At 44.0% G+C, this 13,387-nt stretch overlaps 1 protein-coding gene across 5 annotated transcripts in view; it reads right to left on the reverse strand.

Moving 5' to 3' along the window:
* Positions 1–13,387, reverse strand: part of LOC137378047 (AP-1 complex subunit gamma-1-like) — a 215,158-nt gene that overhangs the window by 68,525 nt on the left and 133,246 nt on the right. The window lies entirely within an intron of this gene.

Consider the following 13,387-nt stretch of genomic DNA (forward strand, 5'->3'; position numbering starts at 1 on the left):
GAAGAAACAAACTTACAAATTTAAAATCTTTTGAGTTACAGCAGAAAAAGCAATATAATTGCAGTTAAAATCTAGTTTCCCGACCAGATGATGGCACATGCAAGTGTGTGACATTTTGAAAGTCTGCACATCTGATTGGATAGATGTAGCATAGACCGCGACTGGCTGTGGTATATAAAGAGATTGTACATTGTTAATTTTGCATGCACCAATTCCCTTTGGGGACTCAAACCTTGGGTAGTGCGTGATAATTCAACTCTTTCTTCAAAAAAAAAAGTTCAGCAGAACTTATGGGCAACAGAAACATGTCATGATGTTCCATAACACATTCCTGCAAGTTCCTAGCAACTACCATATTAAGTTACTACAATAGTCTCCAAGAGTGGAGTAGGATGAGGGGGCGGACTCCCACTCAGCTTTCCCTGAGAAAATGTGAGCCCTGCAGGAAAAAAGAAACAGAAAGCAAGAAGTACAGAGGCAGAGCACAGGAAAGAGAGAAGGCAGTGCAGAGAAGGCAGAAAGTTGGGTGGGGGGTGGCAGGAAAGAGAGAAAAAAGGAGGCACAGAATGGTCATAAAAATGAGGTGGAGGAGTTAGAAATATAGAAGTGAAAGGAGAGACACGAATAAGTAAAAGAAAAATGGAGACAAAGAGAAAGACAGGGAAAAGAAAAAACAGTTGAAGAGCGTGGAAAGATAAATACATAAGTAGAGGTAGAAAAATAGAGCAAGAGAAATAGAGGCAATAGAGATGTGAAAGAAGTGAGCAAGAATAATGCATGGGTGCTGTTCCCATCTGTCATGTGGGCAGCCATCCCACAATGATCGCGCGGCAGGCGGCCATTTTGCATCATGGAGGCGCATGCCCCCCCCCCCCCCCCACCTCACCCCCACAATCACATGGTGGGGCCAGATGCAAGTCAGCGTTTATACGTCAGATAATTCTGGAGCAGGTGGTGGCACCATATTTAATGGCCTGCCAGTTCTACATTCACTCCTCCCTTAAGAGTCATTGGCAGCTGAAAATGCTGCTGGACTGATTCCTGGAGCCCCCTTACCATCTGCCCCACCCGAGGAGCACAGCACAAGATGGCCGTGGAAAGAACCATGGCCACCAAGGTTCAATGATGCCTCCCTGCAGATTCTCCTCCAGGGTGCAAGGGAAAGGCAGGAGGTTCTCTTCCCAAGCGACAGCAAGAATAGATCCTCCCACCTGACCAAGCAAGCTTGGCTTGAGATCTCAGAGGAAGTCTGCAGCCACAGGGTCACCCACCGGAACTGGGTGAAGTGCCAAAAGGTCAATGACCCCCTGCATTCATCCAAGGTGAATGCTCCATACTCTTTGGGGTCTGCATGTGACTACATGGGAGGGTGCGCGACATGGGGAGGGTAGCACTACCACAGCGATGGCAGAGGGCCTAATCCTGACAGAGGCATGGCTGCATCTCAGCCACATGCCACCTTCCATCATAGCTCACGTTAATTTTGTGTCAATGGTTTGATTATATGCAGGTGAAGGGTATTAATTGGGGTTTTAGTTGAGCATTTATAAGCAGACACTCACTGGGAGAAGTTTTGAGCGAGGAGCTACATGTTTGTAATCCTTTTACTCCATACAATAAATGTGAAACTGAGTAAATATAAGCTCCAGCATTATCTTTCCATAACAAGCTTTCGGAATTTAACATGGTAGCAGAGGATGGTTGTTTAAAGCTGAAAGTTGGAAAATAGGAATTTTTTTTGGATAGAAAACTAAAATCTCAAAGGCTGTGAAAAACATGGCAGAAAGTGCAAATTGTCAGGATATGATTACCCTCCGGTGTACTCGGAGTCTGAACATTGCACCAGTGGAAGAATGAAGTGGATATGTGGACATGGGTTAAGTCTCTACCAAAAAGGAAACAAGGTTTGGCCTTGGCGTTGTCACTTCCTACCAAAAGTAAAATCAGAAGTAAAGTGTTTTCTGAACTGGATGCTCGTCAGTTGGATACTGGTGAAGGGTTGAATCTTCTGTCAGAATTTTTGGATGAAATTTACAAGAAAGATGACCTATTGAATGTGTATGACGCATGGTCAGATTTTGCTAGATTTTGCAAAACTGATGGTTTGAATGGAGGAATATATCATGGACTTCAACTGACTGTATAAAAGATTGAGAAAATTCAATTTGGAGATCCCTGGTTCAGTGCTAGCTTTTAAATTACTAGATTGTGCTAAGGTGTTGCATATGGACAGGCTCCTGGTTCTAACTGGGGTTCGGTTCTTGGACAAAGACTCCCTGTTGGACCAAATTTCCATGGCCTTAAAAAAATTCCTGGGGAAACAGTCATTTCCTGCAGAACTGGTAGAACAAGCGGGGCATTCTGCACTGACACAAAGAATGGAGGACCCAACGTTTACAAGATTTAGAAATAATCCAGATACTGGAAGCAGGCCTAAGTACAATGAAAGAGTTAAAAACAGGAGGAATGAGGATGGAACCACCTTTAGCAGGTCTGAATATTACAATGGAAAACAGAATTGGAACGGCAATCATAGGCGAATGAATCCCAGGAATGCCCAAGGAACAGTTAATAGGTGCTTCAGATGTATCAGATGACTCAAAGTATCATTATGCAATGAACTGCCCTAAGCGAAGGGGGAAGATTCTTTGAAATAACACACGACGCAGAGACTTCGGAGGCAGAAGAGGAAGATACTGATGGATTTGAACAAATTGTAGTAGTGACAATGAGTTTTAATCCTGTGGTAAATATGTTGCTTGCAGATTCATTCAACTGTGCGTTACTGGACAGTGCTTAAATGTTGACAGTATATGGAACTGATTGAATCCAGATAACACTGTAACCACTCAGTAGTGAGGATCGACGCAAGGTTAAGGAATATAAAAGTACTACCAGCTTTAGGTTTGGTGATGACAATACCTTGAAGTCAGTCAGTAGTAGTCCCATGTAAAATAGCTGGGGTAAGCTACTTTATCAGTACTGATGTAGTCTCCAGTGAGATACCTTTATTGTTGAGTAAGCCTTCAATGAAAAAGGCACGGATAAAACTTGATATGCAGCATGATAAGGCAATTGTTTTTGGGAAGCCACTGAATTTGTAGTTTACTCAGTCAGGGCATTATTGTAACCCCTTAACAAAACCTGATATTTCTAGTCAGTGTTAGAGAAGTATTGATGGCATCAGGTGCTACGAAATCAGAGATAAAAGGCACACAGACAATTTGCTCACCCTTCTGGTCAGAGATTAAAAACCCTACTAAAAGATACAGGTGTAATTGATGGTGAGTATACGAGGATAATAGAAGAGATTAGTATAGTGTGAAATTTGTAAAAGGTATCCGAGGACACCATCACGTTCTATTGCCAGCCTTCCATTGGCACGTGACTTTAACAAGGTAGTTGCCATGGATTTAAAGTTATCGGACAAAATCAAGAATATTTTCATTGTACATTTTATAGACTTAGCAACTAGATTTAATTTTACTACAATAATAGCAAGGACAAAAAGGTGATTATAGACAAAATTATGGCGAAATGGATAGGGAGTGGACTTGCAGCACCAGCTAAGTTTCTGACTGATAATGGAGGGGAATTTGCCAATGATGAGTTCAGGGATATGTGTGAAATCATGAACATTACGGTTATGAATGCTGCAGCGGAAAGTTCTTTCAGCAATGGGCTTTGTGAAAGGAATCACGCAGTGGTGGATGAAATGTTACATAAAATCTTAGCTGACCAGCCAAACTGCAAGTTAGCAACTGCCCTGGCATGGGCAGTTCATGCAAAAAATTCGCTTCAGATGGTTGGAGGATATAGTCCCTATCAATTGGTCTTTGGGCAGAATCCCAAATTGCCTTCTGTACTGTGCGACAATCCTCCTGCTCTAGAAGGTACAATTAGTTCAATTTTTTTTGACACATTTGAATGCTTTACATGCAGGGAGACGGGCTTTCATCAAGGACGAGGTCTCTGAGAAAATTTTCAGAGCTCTGAGGCATCGTATAAGGCCATCTGAAGTGGAATTTAGTTCAGGAGATTTGGCCTATTATAAAAGAGAGGGCCGTAGGGAATGGAAGGGCCCTGGTAAGGTAATAGGTCGGGATGGTAAGACAGCAGTTATCAAGCATGGAAATCAAACTGTTAAGGTTCATTCTTCATGATTAATCGGGGTTGATTACAAAATCTCCAAATCTGAGCAGCTGATAGAGAGAAAAGAGGTACCTTGTACTGCAAATACTCATTTGTTTTGTCATGAAGGTTCTGAGGCACAGGTAGATCAAGAGTTGGATGGTAATGTAACTGATCATGATGCTCAGGAAAGAGCTATCGCATCCAAAGGCCAATTGCCTCGAGTAGGTACGCGGGTGACATGTATTCCAGAGGGGTCTGATAAATGGAAGGATGCAACAATTGTGGGGCATGCAGGAAAATCTACAGGCAAGTTTAAATATTGGTTAAATGTTCAAGATGATGGCCAAGAAGCCAGAGCCATGGACTGTCCGAATGGGGTGAAAGAGTGGAGGGTCAGGAAGCGCAGTGCAAGTTTTGATAGGCCAGGAAGTGACTCTTGCGTTAAGGAAGCGATCATATATTGGAGAAAGAGCCTTCGATAAAGTGTGGGGGAGATCTTCTAGCAGTAGTTCCAAAAGACATCAAAGTGCTAATAGAGGCCATTGTATGGACAGATTCCACAATGAAATAAAGGCTAGAGGGCAGTCTCAGTTTAGTTTAGTTTAGTGATACAGCACTGAAACAGGCCCTTCGGCCCACCGAGTCTGTGCCGACCATCAACCACCCATTTATACTAATCCTACACTAATTCCATATTCCTACCACATCCCCACCTGTCCCTATATTTTCCCTACCACCTACCTATACTAGGGGCAATTTCTAACGGCCAATTACCTATCAATTGGCATGTGGGAGGAAACAGGAGCACCCGGAAGAAACCCACGCAGACACAGGGAGAACTTGCAAACGCCACAGAGGCAGTACCCGGAATTGAACCCAGGTCACTGGAGCCATGAGGCTGCGGTGCTCCCATTGCGCCACTGTTCAGCCCTCAGAATAGAACTCGAAGCAGAAGTCCTCATGATGAAGTTTTAGTGGCTGCCAATAAACTGGAGGATAAACTAATAAGAGAAGCAAAACATAAGGAATTAGAGTTTGGAGTCTATTCTGAGGTACCAGATGGGGACAGCTGGGCCTCGTCACATAGATGGATTTGTACTGAAAAAGTCCTTCCTGATGGAACGTAAGGTTAAAGTGAGGTTAGTTGCAAGGGGTTTTGAAGAGCGACTGGGTGATACCGATGTTAGAGTAGACTCTCCCATAGCTGGAAAAGTAATCTTGAAAATCTCTTTGGCTCTTTTGGCCACATATTCATGGGAATGTAAATCCATTGACATAAAAGCTGCATTTCTGCAAGGTGATACTTTTCAGAGAGAAGTGTATCTGCAACCACCCAAAGAGGCAGCAGATGCAGAAGGAAAATTATGGAAACTGAACATCAAGGCCATAGACGTATTTGATGCTTCCAGGGTGTGGCATTTCTCGGTGAGATCTATTTTGTTGAAAATTCGTTGTGTTCAACTAAAAGCAGATCCTGCCATGTTTTATTGGAATCATAAAGGGAAACTTTCAGACATCTTCATGATGCAGGTTGATTTCTAATGGGGTGGTACTGCAGATTTTGAGAACTATGTTATCAAGATTAGGACAGAATTTAAGATTGGGAGTCAGGCTTGTGGGGCCTTTAAATATATTGGTTTAGATATTAAGCAAACTAAATTTGAATCAACAATCCAATTAAGAGAGTGTGTTACACCCATCCCGGTTAATCGTGTTAGGTCATCACAGAGAGATGATGATTTTTCGAAAGCAGAGATTGAGCAATTGTGAAGCCTGGTGGGTCAATTAAACTGGTTGGGCTCTCATTCTAGGTCTGATGCTAGTTTTGATGTGCTGGAGTTAAGCACGATGACGAAACATCCAAAAGTTGAGAATGTTTTAAGGGCAAATAAAATGTTGAAAAAAAAACTAAAGCTGGAGAAATATGTCCTGAAGTTCCCATCCTTTGGTGACCCAAAGAACATGAAGCTAATAATTTTTAGTGATGCTTCACATGCCAATCTTGCTGATGGGTATTCGAGTGCAGCTGGCTTCATAATATTTCTGATGGGTGAAAATGGGAAATGTTGCCCTTTAGCTTGGGAGGCTATTAAAATAAAATGGGTTGTTAAAAGCACGATGGCTGCGGAAACACTGGGTTTTGTGGGGGCAGTGGACATGGGGTTCTACTTGTCAAATATTCTGGGTGAAATTCTGAACAAGGGACATCCTGAAGATATTGAATGTTATGTGGATAGTCGTTCTTTGTGGGACAATGTACACTCTACAAAAAGTTCGTGTGTGAAAAAAGACTACATATTGACCTTGCTAGATCGAAACAAATGCTGGAGAGAAAAGAAATCTCCAAACTTAAATGGGTAGATGCAAGTCATTAGTTATCCAATTGTTTCATAAAAGAAATGCGAATACAAAGAAATTGTTAGAGGTGTTAGAGGAGGGTAATCTCACAATGTAAAAACTTTGTACTCAATATGGAATTAATTTTGATTTATTTTGAAATATTCTTTGAGCATGTTAATCTAAGTTGTATTGTAAAAAAAGGGAATCTGTTAATTGTGTGTCAGTGGTTTGATTATAGGCAGGTGAAGGGTGTTAATTGGGGTTTTAGTTGAGCACTTATAAGCAGACACTCACTGGGACTGGGAGAGGTTTTGAGTGAGGAACTACATGTTTGTAATCCTTTTATTTTGCACAATAAATGTGAAACTGAGTAAATATAAGCTTCAGTATTATCTTTCCATAACAAGCTTTCTGGAATTTAACACTCACACCTATTTACTCCCTGACCGCGTGTATTAGCATGAGATCTATCAGATCCCCTAGCAGGGTGCAAGGGGCTGACAATAGCAGACCTGTCATGTTGATCGCTCTGCAAATTTTTACGAACTCAGTCCTTCCTCTTACAAGACAAGAAGGCCCACACAGGAGGGAGACAGCCCGGACTGGCAGAGGAGTCCCAGATCTGCATCCTCTCAACCCAGTTGAGACAGAGGCCTTGTTAGTTAGTTAGAGATACAGCACTGAAACAGGCCCTTCGGCCCACCGAGTCTGTGCCGACCATCAACCACCCAGTTATACTAATCCTACACTAATTCTATATTCCTACCACATCCCCACCTGTCCCTATATTTCCCTACCACCCTTGGAATTGGTGGGGACCCAGGGCAGCCGCATGATATCAGATGGAGAGACTGGACTCTCTGTACAAGAGAGTGAGGATTGGCTTCCACGGACATACACATACACACTCTCCTGCAGGTCAGCGTGTGTAGGAGACTGCAGCTGCAGTGGGACAGCAGTCAACCTCTGAGGAGGAGGAGCACTCGGATTTTTCCCTGGCTGGGACCACGGAACACAGTCTCAGAATAAGGGGCAGGCCATTTAGGGCTGAGATGTGGAGGAATTTCTTCAAACAGTGGTGAATCTTTGGAATTCTCTGCCCCAGAGGGCTGTGGAGACTCAGTCGTTGAGTATGTTCACTATGATCGATAGATTTCTACAAATTAAAATCAAGGGATATGGGGATAGTGCAGGAAAATAGTGTTGAAGTAGATCATCCATGACCTTATTGAATGGCAGAACAGGCTCAAAGAGTTGAATGGCCTGCTCATGCTCAGAGTTCTTGTGACACTCCTGCACCTTCCACTAGCGCAGATCCTTTCACCTCGGTGGGTAACTGCTCGGCTTTAGAAATAGGGCCACATGTTGATGAGAGCACCATACACACGCCCAAGCAGCCGGCTGAGACAGCCAAGGCCTCTGACAGTTGGTGGCCAGGCCAATGCTGAGCCACAGGGTGATGGCGAGCCTCTGGTGTCAACAGCACAGGGCATGCTGGAGTTGCAGAGAGAGGCAAAGCAACATCTGGCGGACATGCAAGAAGTCATACGCAGCCACGAGTACACGATGGAGTAGTCCATCCATGACATGAGTACTGCCATGTTTCAGGTATGTGAGCACATGGCTTCCTCTATCGAGAGGTTGGCGACCCGCATGGAGAGCCAGATCCCACAGATGTGCGCAAAGCTGCACACCATCACCTTGGCCATGAGTTCAATGCAGTAGTAACAGGTTTAGAGAAGGACCTCACGCTCCTCATCCTTCTCTGATGAGCAGGGACGTTTAAGTGAGCCTTGAAATGCAGGAGAGGTTGTCCTCCACATCTGGGGACTCCCCTCATGGCACTCAGTTTGGATACCGGCTCCTCTGCCCCTCCGCCAGTAAGTCCAGCTCCAGCAGCTGCAATGCCTGAGGAGAGGCCTGCACCAGTGCAGGACACTTTCAGGCAGCCGGGCCTTCCAGGCCTCAGGGAGCCAGACGCCCAAAGCCATCACAGGCCAATGGGCAGCCTGCCTCCAGCCCAGCTGCTGTCACAGGGATTACACCACATTGCAGCACTCACAAACATATTAAGGAAACCACCTAGTTACACTTGGGGACTCAAGTGTAGGAAACATTATATGTATTGATTAATTAAAAGTTCTTTTGTTCAAATCATTAATGTTCATTGTCTGAAATAATCTGCAATAAGATAGATGAAGTGGTGGCACAAATAGAGGTAAATGATTTAGATCTAATCACCATTACAGAGACATGGTTACAAGGTGATCAAGGTTAAGAAATAAATATTCCAGGGTACACAATATTTCAGAAAGACTGGCAAAATGGCAAAGGAGGAGGGGTATCCCTGGTAGTAAAGGATGGCATTAGGACATGAGAGAAAGTATCTGGCCTCAGAAGATCTCGAAGTAGAATCAGTATGGGTGGAAATTAGGAATAGCAAGAAGCAGAAGACACTGGTGTGGGTACTTTACAGGTCCCTTAACAGTATTTATACCGTTGGACAGAACATTAAAGAAGAAATTAATGGAGCTTGTAACAAAGGCAGTGGAATAATTATGGGGGTACAGACTTCACAGACTAGGACAATGCAACTGGCAAAAGTGGTTTAGAAGATGACTTTGTAAAATGTTTTCAGGACTGTTTCTTGAAGCAATACATTGCAGAACTGACTAGGGATAAAGCTATCTTAGATCTGGTATTGTGTAATGAAGCAGGGTTAATCAGCAGTATCATAACAAAAGATTCACTGGGAAATAGTGATCATAATACCACTGAATTCCATGTTATGTTTGAAAGTGACATGCTCCAATCACAAATAAGAATCTTAAAATTAAACAAAGCCAATTACATAGGTATGAATGGAGAACTGGCTAAGGTAAATTGGGTAAATAGACTAAAAGGTATGGCAGTAAATAAACTGTGGGAAACCATTAAAGAAACAATTTAAAATGTTCAACAAAAAAACATACCATTGAAAATCACAAACCCAGCAAGAAAGACCGATCCGTGGCTCACTCAGCAAGTTAAGGAAAGTATTAGATTAAAAGAGACTAACAATGTTACAAAAAAGCAGTAGCAAGCCGAAGGATTAGGTGTGTTTTAGAAACCAGCAAAGGGCCACCAAAAAGTTGATAAAAAAGGAAATAAAAAATAGAATGAGTAAACTAGCCAGAAATATAAAAACAGATTGCAAGAGCTTTAAGTATATTAAAACAGTAGCTAAAATGCTGGTCCCTTAGAATCAGAGACTGGACAAGTTTTCATGGGGAATGAGGAAACGGTAGAGGCATTGAACAAATATTGTTTGTCTTCACAGTAGAAGACACAAGTTTCATACCAGAAATAGACAGTAACCTTGGGGTTAAAAAGTGAGGAAATTAATATCAGCATAGAAAAGGTATTGGAGAAACTTAAGGGACTAAAATCCAACAAATCCCCAGGACCTGATGGCCTACACCCTAGGGTTCTAAAAGAGATAGCTGTAGCGATAGTGGCTGCGCTAACTATGATTTTCCAAAACTTCTTAGATTTGGGAACAGTCCCATCAGATTGGAAGTTGGCAAATGTTACACCACTTTTCAAGAAAGGAGGGAGAGAGAAAACAGTGAACTACAGGCCACTTAGCTTAAAATAAGACTTTGGGAAAATGCTGGAAACTATTAAGTAAGTCTTAACAATGCACTTAGGAAATAAAAAAGCACAGTATGACCAGAACAAGTCGACATGGTTTTACTAAAATGAAATGCTGTTTGACAAATTTTAGAGTTTTTTGAGGATGTAACTAGTAGGGTAAAGGGGAACCAGTAGATGTCATATACTTGGCTTTCCAAAAGGTATTCAATAAGGTGCCACACAAAAAGTTAACAGGCACGATATGGGCTCATGGAGTTGGGGGAAATGTATTAGCATGGATAGAGAATTGATGAACGGACAGGAAGCAAAGATTGAGCATAAACGGACATTTTCAAGTTGGCAGGCAGTGAACAGTAGAGTGCTGCAAGGATCAGTGCTGAGGCCGTAGCTATTTGCAATCCATATCAATGACTTAGATGAAGAGAAAGAGAGTAATGTATCTAAGCTTGCTGATGATACAAAGATAGGTGGAAAGGTAAGCTGTGAGGAAGACACAGAGGCTGCAAAGAGATATAGACAGGTTAAGTGAGTGGACAAGATGGCAGATGGAGCATAATGTAGGGAAGTGTGAAGTTATTCACTTTGGTTGGAATAGAAAAGCAGCATTTTTTTTTTAAAAAGGTGTGAAACTGGTCAGTGTTGATGTTCAGAGCGACTTGGGTGTGCTTGTACAAGGAATGCAAAAAGCAAGCAGGCAGGTACAGCAAGCAATTAGCAAGGCAAATGGCACGTTGGCCTTTATTTCAAGGGGATAGGAGTACAGGAATCAAGACGTCTTGCTCCAATTGTACAGGATTTTGTTGAGACCACATCTAGAGCACAGTGTGCAGTTTTGCTTTCCACATTTAAGAAAGGATATGCTTGTATTGGAGACAGTACAGTGAAGGCTCACTGAATTGGTCCCTGGGATGATAAGGCTGTCCTATGATGAGGCTGAGTAAATTGGGCCTATATTCTCTGGAGTTTAGAAGAATGAGAGGCGATCTTAGAGTCATAGAGTTATATAGCACAGAAACAGGCTCTTCGGCCCATCGTGTCTTGTTGAAACATACAAGATTCTGAAGGGGCTGGATAGGGTAGATGCTAAGAAATTGTTTCCGTTGGTCGGGGAATCTAAAACACAGGATCACAGTCTCAGGATAAGGGGCCGATCATTTAGGACTGAGATGAGGAGAAATTACTTCATGCAAAGGGTTGTGAATCTTTGGAATTCTCTATCCCAGAGGGTTGTGGATGCTCCTTCGTTGAATACATTTAAGGCTAAGATTTTTGGTCTCTCAGGGAATCAAGGGATATGACGATCAGGTGGGAAGGTGGAGTTGAAGCCCAAGATCAGCCACAATATGGCAGAGCAGGCATGACTGGCCTTGTGGTCTACTCCTGCTCCTATTTCTTGTGTTCTTGTGAAATCCATTTACCATTATGCCTTAACTGTGAGCTGCTGACTTCCCCCGTCCCCCTTAGTGGAATGCCAATCCGACCACAGCCCTCATTAACATATGTGCTCCCATGGGCACTAGCACGGATTGTAGCTGGTCGCAAGTTGGGGAATACAAATGGAAAAGAAGCAACGGACTACATGCATTAAGGCGAGTCGTTATTGGACTTTGAGAGTGAAAATCAGGGTGGCTGGAAGCAGGTGATTATGAGGATGTCTCTTGCCCCCTTGCACATCACTCAATCTCCCTAGCCTCCAGCAGAAGGTCTTTATCATCTATGTGCTGCTTGCTCCTCTCCGTCCTCCTTGTCGGTTGATGGGTGTTGCTTAGGCATTTCATAGTCATGCAAGGCCTCTCTTCTCTGCAATGCTAGATTGTACAGAGTACAGCAGACCACCACGATACACAAGACCCTCGCTGGGACATACTGCAGGGCTCCACCAGATCAATCGAAGCAGCAGATTTTCATCTTCAGCAGCCCAATGCCTGCTTGATGGTCACTCATGTGGTGTTGTGACAATTGTTGTACCTCTCCTCTGCTGCATTGCAAGGATTTCTCACAGGCATAAAAAGCCAACTCTTCAATGGATGTCCCTTGTCCCTGAGAATCCATCCCTGAAGGCAAGTGGGGGGCCTGAAAAGCTGTGGCACCTGGGACTGTCGAGCATGAAGGCATCGTGCCTGCTTCCTGGGAAGCGGGCACACACCTGCAGAAACACCTTCAGTAGTCACAGACCAGTTGAACGCTGATTGTATGGAAGCCCTTTCTGTTGATGAAGGAAGTCTGGCTGGTATGTGGAAGTCTTGATGGCCACATACGTGCAGACTATAACACATTGCACCCAGGGAAATCTAGTGATGGCTCTGAACCCAATAGCCCTCTCGCTCTGACTGTCAGGGTCAGTCCATAGTTGCCAGCTCACAAGGCATTGATCACCTCCTTGATGCAGCTGTGGGTTGCTGCCTGGGAGGCCCCACACATCTCCAGTGGATCTTTGGAAAGATCCAGATACGTAGAAGTTTAGTGCCACGGTGATCTTCAGGGCCACTGGTGTGGGGTGACCACCAAATCCCTGAGGTCACAACTCGTCCTGCAGCACGGCACATAGGTCTGTGACAGCTTCCCTGGAGAGCAGTATTTTTCATTGACAATGGCACTCGGACATTTGGAGGTAGCAGATTCGAGTCTGGTACACACTCTGGCAGACGTGGGCCCTTCTTGGCCTGGCTGGCTACTGTTGCTCTTGTCGTGGAAATTCACCGTCAGGCGCATCTACCTCTTGGCCTTCCCTCCGTTGGAGGGACCGCATCACGCCATGGGGGTTCAAAAAATTAGGGTGCATGATATCTATGCCAGGTGATCTGTGGGTCTACAGATCGCTGTCGATGCAGAGACAACCCTGCCTTGGCAACGGAGCTTTTGACAATTCTCCCAGCGGAGTCCCTCATAGCCCTCAGTACCCAACCTTGCTGCTAGCCGACCCTCTTTTCCAACAGTAAGAGCGACTAAACATCTCTCACAGCAGTTTGGTAACCCAATACAGCCCCTGCAAACTCTCATTAACCCCTTGCAGAGCCCCCAAGACCGCAACACCCGCCTTGCACAGCCTCCAAGACCCTAAACCCCCTTGCAGAGCACATGGCAAGCACTCAGACAATGGCCTCCGAACCTCCCCCTTCCCCAATGTAGCAATGCTCAGGGCTGCCTCCCGTTTTTGGCACTGAAGCCTCTCACCTCGGTGCCCTCAGGTTTTAACATGCGAGTGGCGCCTGCCGTCCACCAAATCAAGAACCAGCCTTTAAATCGAGGATAATTAGATGCAAATGCATTATAAACA

This window comes from Heterodontus francisci, chromosome 16 (assembly GCF_036365525.1).
Source record: "Heterodontus francisci isolate sHetFra1 chromosome 16, sHetFra1.hap1, whole genome shotgun sequence".
In the NCBI taxonomy this organism is placed as follows: domain Eukaryota; kingdom Metazoa; phylum Chordata; class Chondrichthyes; order Heterodontiformes; family Heterodontidae; genus Heterodontus; species Heterodontus francisci.